Source organism: Limulus polyphemus, unplaced genomic scaffold (genome assembly GCF_000517525.1).
Source record: "Limulus polyphemus unplaced genomic scaffold, Limulus_polyphemus-2.1.2 Scaffold184, whole genome shotgun sequence".
NCBI lineage: Eukaryota > Metazoa > Arthropoda > Merostomata > Xiphosura > Limulidae > Limulus > Limulus polyphemus.
The window spans coordinates 814,709-821,941 of record NW_013665794.1 but is presented as its reverse complement, the minus strand read 5'-3'; positions in this window follow the sequence as shown (position 1 = coordinate 821,941).

Genomic DNA, 7,233 nt, shown 5'->3' with positions numbered 1-7,233 from the left:
GGCATAAAAATCACAGATGGTGTATAAGTGAAATAAAAATTTTGAAAACAATAATTATGTCTCAGAATAATGTTTCTTGAAATTTGGAAGTGGATATAATACCGAAAAAAGAACTTTAAAATAACTTGTATTTATATAATTTTCTTCTAAGATTATCGCTAATTTGAATTTTTATTTATTACAATATTCAAAGTATTCATTACAAAATACATTAAATAAAATATAAATAAATAAATGAATAACACGTTATAAATTTCTAAAAAACTTGGACAGTTTGTCGAGGACTGGGAATTCGTTGTATAGTTTGAAGCAAACATTTTTTTATTCTCCCAGTTAAAATAGTCGATCGTTGAGAATAAGCACACAGAGAGGGCGTTGTGCTGCAGATAATTTTTCACTCTGATCAGTTCCATGATGACTTGCATTAGCACATGTGGTACTGAAGTAGAAGATAAACATGCCACTAGCAGAAAATATTGAGTAATTTTAGCACAGCTGAGTAAACCCTGTTAATTGTAACAGAAAATATATTATTCTAGAAATATTAACATAAAATTCCATTTATGTTTGCATAAGCAATAGAGATACGGTAAGTACAGAGAACAGTTAAAAGGAATATATATATACTAATTTATTGTCAGTACTGAGAGTGAGAATATTAGGTTTAAACCTAAAAATTGTATGCTTAAGCGAACGGGATTTAATTTAAGTAGATACTATTTATATTAATATGTTTCGTATACTATTTTACTGTGCTAATTTAGACTTAAGTAATTATATGACAGTGTAATAAGATATATGAAAGATTTAATTACTTTTACTAAAGTAACGAGACAATTCTCTTACACTGAGAAAAATTATCAGATTCCATGTCTTTACTTGCCCGGACTGGCGTAGTACTTTATTAAAAAAAATTAAAGCTTAATCCAGCTTAATCTCGAAATTGGTTAACGAGCTAATTTGAAAATTTTCAAAAGAGTTGATCTTAATTGCAAGTAAATTACTGATATTTTAGTATACACTCTTTAAGAATTTAAAATAGAAAATGAAATTATGCTGCTAATGATAGCTATAGAATATAACTAGCACCATAGAAATTATTAATTTTGTTTTGAAATTATAATTGAGAACGAATACTCTTAGTACACATGGTTGTTATATTCAATGTTAAACTTAGATTTTATCTAACTACTCCTATAAACGTATTACGGAGTTAGTGAAGGAATAGAGCTGCATAGTCAGGGTGAGATATCAGTCAGAAATATAAGAAGTGTGCATGCTTAGATATATAATAACATCATCGAAGACACCCTCATTAATTAAGATATATAAAGTTGTTTGAGTTGATGAACTCACGTGAGAACATAAGACATTACGAATGTGAAATAAAAGTTAAACTTTATTGTTTAAATAAAACTATAGGAAAGGCAACTTCAATTGTTATAAGGTAAGTTGAGTATAGAGCAAAAAATAACTAATGTTTTAGAAAGGTTTAAAAATAGAGAATACTTTAAAACATATGTTTAAATATTTCCGACTTAATTTACTAGAGAAGTTTTCTCTCCCTTCTTGTCAAATGTCATATCTTGTTCGCATTGTTTTTGAAGGACTGATGTTAACCATCCCTACATTTACTCCATTTTTTGAAAAGTTTTTTCATTACTTGTTTCTATTGACTTGCAATGTAAAAAACGATTTTATATATATAAAGATCAACATGCCCTACAAGGGTTTATTAAATTGTATTTCCCTTTTTAGTCTTTGTTTTTGACGTTTTGATTCCATTTTTGTTTTATAGAAATTTTGATTTAAAACTATTCTATTTTAGTTTGTCTTTAGTCCTGTGGTATACAACCAGCACGTTAGTGAGCTTCCATTATATGTCCATTGTGTTGTATGTGAGCTTCTCTTCATTGCTTCATGTTTTATTCTGTATATCCATTTCCAGTCTTTTCCATTGAACATTGTTATTACAATAATAGGTAGGCAAAGAACGATTTATAATCAAAATGAAAAGTTTTATTAATCACTTTCGTCTTTGTAACGATATATATAAATATTGGATTGCTTAATACTGATTATACTTGAAGACAACAGACCAATGTTCTGTCGAAACATGTAGTATGTTCCACCATCAATAAAGCTATTTCTTGTGCTTATAAATTGTTGTTTGCCTACCTATTATTATATTAACATAATATGCTTCCTTATTCAAGTAAGAAAGTTGTTCTTATCATTTCTTATGCTTAAGTGGTTTTTGTTTATATTATATTATATGTCTGAGTGTAAAGCTATGTTACAACTCTACATCACTGCAAAGGATTAACTTTCTTTCTTTTCATTTGTATTTTTTGCTTTCACAAATAATGGACCGACAAGAAAGGTCTTATTCTACATTTTTATTTTGTAATGAAGGATTTATTTTACATTTTGATGTCAAAGTGTTTTCATTTCTGTTATATGTTTGTAGTCTAGTTAGCTGTTTGTAATCCCTGTAGCATCTTCTGTACACACAATCTGTTCAGAGCACTGCCATTTTTATGTATTATGCTATTCCTTGATGTAAGTGCGTAGTTTAACTAAGGACTGTGATTATCATGGGATTTAGTCAGAATAATATTAAACTTAAATTAAAGTTAGCTTGATGACAGAGCTAAGAAAAAAAAATAGACTAGGGTTTTGGTTTGCATGTAACTTTCCTATGGTATATATCTTTAACAAATAAAAAGTTTTATTTTCGTTAGAGCTATATGCAAAACTTGAGGAATCAATTTACTTCATATGCTACACGAATCAGTCAAGGATGATGTTTTTTGTTTCATGGGACAATATTGTTGCCAAACAAAACTGAGGTTATTTTGCTATCCAGTTGTTTATTGAGGAATGAATTTACTTCATATGCTAATTTAACACTACAACACGAATCAGTCAAGAATGATGTTTTGCTGTTTCATGGGACAATATTGTTTCCAATATAAACTGAGGTTATTTTACGACCCAGTTGTTTATTGACAGTATATGTACAGAAAGTGGATTGTGAGAGTGGTATTCAACTCGGAAAGAGCCAAGATCCAAAACATTTAAGATATTATATGTGAAACATATTAGCTATTTATCTCCTTTTTTGTTTAGAGAGATGAATATTTCTTGTTCACCTAAAATTGTCACTTCGATTATTGTGACACCTGAACGTACAGCATCCATATTTTTGTTGATAGAATGAATAATACATTTGCTCTATGAAATATGACGTTATTGTTTTATGTATATATTCGTTGTGTTCAATCTTATTCAAGTCTTCAGAGATTTTCTGCAGATTTGCTTCAGTATTTCTGCTGTAGAGCTCTTTCCATTTAGAGAACATTGCTCTCTAGTGTATTTGTGCTTTCGTGACTTTATTTTTGTATTTCATAAAGATTCATTTTCACTTTGTTTCACATTGTGTTTGGCCTCTTTCTTCAAATTCAATAAGAGCCAGAAATTCAGACTTAATTCCCCATAACATTTTTCACCGTTCCTCTTGTTTTCTCCATTTACTATTCTTAATTATTATCTTAATTATATAGCTGTTAATTATTGTCTTTGAAAATTACCACATTACTACTTCTTATCGTCTTCAGAAATAAAGTATAGCTTTATTTACATTTTATTAGTTTCTATCATCAGTAGATAGTTTTCTGTCTATTTTCGTTAATTTTTAAATAGATCATCTTATTTTAACACATTTCGGCCATTCCCTGTATTCAGTATAATGTTTGTGAAACAAGTATTGTCTTATATCGTCTCTTTCATTAAAATCAACTAATGATAAATCACAATAATCATTTTTTTTTTTACAACACATAATTTTAGTTAGTAAAATAATAACTGCTACCTTGTCAGCTGACAATCTGTCAATAAACATCCGTGTTATTGTCCCCGGGCTCTTATGGCACTTGATTTTCTACAGAAACATGTAAAAATTACTTAACAACTGTTTTTGTGCAACGTAAATGATATCAAAGTTCTCAAATCTTCTCATCATAATGATTATAGAAAAAAAGTGATTTATCTTGTTGGTTCGCTTCAAATATGCCTGGTTTTGTATAACTTGATAGTTAGGACGCAGTCTGTGGATCGAAGGTTCGTCACCGAGCATGCTAGTTCCTTTCAGTCATGAGGCGTTATAATGTGTTGGCCAATGCTACTATTCGTTGGTAAAAGAGTAGCTTAAGAGTTAAAGGTGTTGACTGGCTGGCTTTTCTCTAGTTTATTTCTGTTAAATTAGGGACGTCTAGCGTAGATAGCCCTCAAGCCGCTTTTGCACGTAATTCAAAACAAACCAGATATTCGAGCAAAGCTACACAAAGATTATCTGCGTTAGACGTCCCTAGTTTTCGATTGATATACTAGAGGGAAGGCAGCTAGTCAAACGTACCTACCGCTAGCTCTTGGGTTCCTCTAATTAAATAGTGTAATTCGGTCGTTACTCTTGTAACTCACTCACAGTTTCAAAATGTGGAACGCGATTTTACATAAACAGGTGATCCTCGGAATCACTTTCTGTAACAATAGCCACTAAGCCACGTCCGACCGAGCAAAAATGAAAATTTATCCTTATATGTAGTTGGAACAAGATAAGGAAGACAAATTACAGAAAAGGTGGGGTCAGCGATAAAGCATTTAGTTTTTGGAAGAGACAGTAAATCGATAATATTTTTCACAAGATACTCTAAGTTTTTATATCTAACTTGCCATATTGGTTCAGTCTACAATATCTTTTATCAAACAAAAATGAGTACCAAGATATTAAACGTGCATTTTATTTAAATAAATACGTCTACAAGTAGTTTCTGCGAGAAAATTATACGGATCAAATGGGAAACAGCCCTGAAATGCTTATTACTTATAATTATTTCCACACAAAAACTGTCTGCAGTTAATTATGATATATCATTGAAATGAACATAAATATAACTTGACACTATAGTTCCGTATTTTATTGTTTTTAAAACTAAATATTTACAAATTGAATGAAAGACCTAATTTATTGTTCTTATTTTCTTGGTGCAAAGGTGCTCAATAGACAATAAGCATTTTGTCTACTGCGGGAAATCGAATCCCGGATTTAAGCGTTTTAAGTCCGTAAGCTTACGTCGACCCACTGAGGGGACATGTATTATTTAGAGTAGTATAAAAGATACTTTTTAGCGATTTGAATTTATTCTCATTTATTGTATCTTGATCTTTTGTCATTTAGTTGTCTTCACCTGATCATTTTACTTACCTAAACTAAAGTTCCAAGTGTTCAATTTTCTCAAATTAAAAAGACAAAACAATTAGTTGCACCAAAAAATATTTTTTCACGTGCAAATTATATTTCATTTATTTGAATGCATGTTTTTGAAGTTGAAATGGCTTAAATTTCTATAATTTAGAGTAATGAAGAAAATCCTAGTGTAGTCTATACGACTGATGAATGTTGTATGGCCTGATAAATTTGTTTTTTTACAAAACTAAACTTGTTAGAACAGTTAGATGAACACAATTTTGAGTAGGATGTAAGAATGACGTCAAACAAGTATAAAAGAAACTACAGTAAAAACAACACTGTTATGAAACATCTAAAAGAACGGAGAGCATTATTTTTTGCTAGGTTTAGCTAAAATTAGGTCCTTTATGTAAATTAACAGTATCCTTCTTTACACATTATTGTGAATGTGATGCTTGAATTGTCTGTTACTCATCTCAGTTAATCCAAATACAATACACATAATTTTAAAAACCGCCATTATAAGAGGCCTAGTCGTATTTTCCGATTTGCTTTTGTCTAGGAATAGCGATAAGGGGTAGAGTTTCCTGAAACGGACATAATTCAGTGTTAAGTGGCGGATTGGATGATAGATTGGGCTTGTGTTTCTTATGAGCTTAAACTTATAACTTTAATTATAAGAGAAAAAAACTACATTACTAAGAACACATTTTTATGAGTGAAAATATGAATGTCCAAACACTGATAAGACAATTAGATGAAAACCGTTAAAGAAGAAAGATTATCAATAATAAAATAAGATAAAATTATGAATATGTGTTCGTTTACTGATCTTAAACGATTCAGTTCATTTATATTTATCATCAAATTGAGACACGCTCGGATTTCAAGATCTTAATGTTGGCACCGCCTTATCTTCGGGAAAATTATAAACAGTTGATTATTATTGTCAAGTGATAAAAATAGTTTACATGATTGCCGCTACAAATAACAACTCTGAGTGATGATGAATTTTTTGAGCAATTTATTGTTGTGCAGGAGTTTGTCATAAAACTCTGAGCAACTGTCATTCGTACCCACCTTTCAGTTACACTAAATAAATGCCTCATAACTTGAAAATAGAACATCGGCTGGAAGCAGCACCTAACGTTAGTATTCAAATACCACTTTTTGGTTTTGGTTGACGCGTAACAACGAACTTAGTGACGTGTGTAATCATATGGTCTGCTGTGACCTGACTTATAGTAAACTTCAGAGGAAGCACCAAACGCTGCGTTATGTCAGTCTGGATTGTATGATAATTTCCTTATAAAATATGGGCTGTATGATAATTTCCCTATAAAATATGGGCTGCATGATAATTTACCTATAAAATATGAGCTGTATGGTAATTTCCATATAAAATATGAGCTGTATGGTAATTTCCATATAAAATATGAGCTGTATGGTAATTTCCATATAAAATATGAGCTGTATGGTAATTCCATATAAAATATGAGCTGTATGATAATTTCTCTTTAAAATATGAGCTATATGATAATTTCCCTATAAAATATGGGCTGTATGATAATTTCCCTATAAAATAAGTATATTTTGATTCATGAACGTCAGAGGCTCAAAGTAATGAATAGAAATATAAAAAATTACGGATTACTCACAAAAATAAAACTTGGATATTAAGGGTGTTTCTAAAAGGATATACCGAGATACCGGGGCAACATTCCAAAAATCAGGACTTTTGGCTACCCTAATATATATATATAGTTATTACAGGCATTGGGCATGATAATAGTTTATATCACGGAGGTAGTGACTAATAAAGTTTGAATTTAAAGTGCATAAATGACAAGATCAGAGACCCCTAGAATTCAGGAATAGTAGACTGGAGGAAAGGCAGCCAACCAGTAACAGCCGCTGCCACAATAGATTTGTCTGGCTCTATGAACCGAACAAAGGGATTGGCTGTCATGGGCTATAATGGG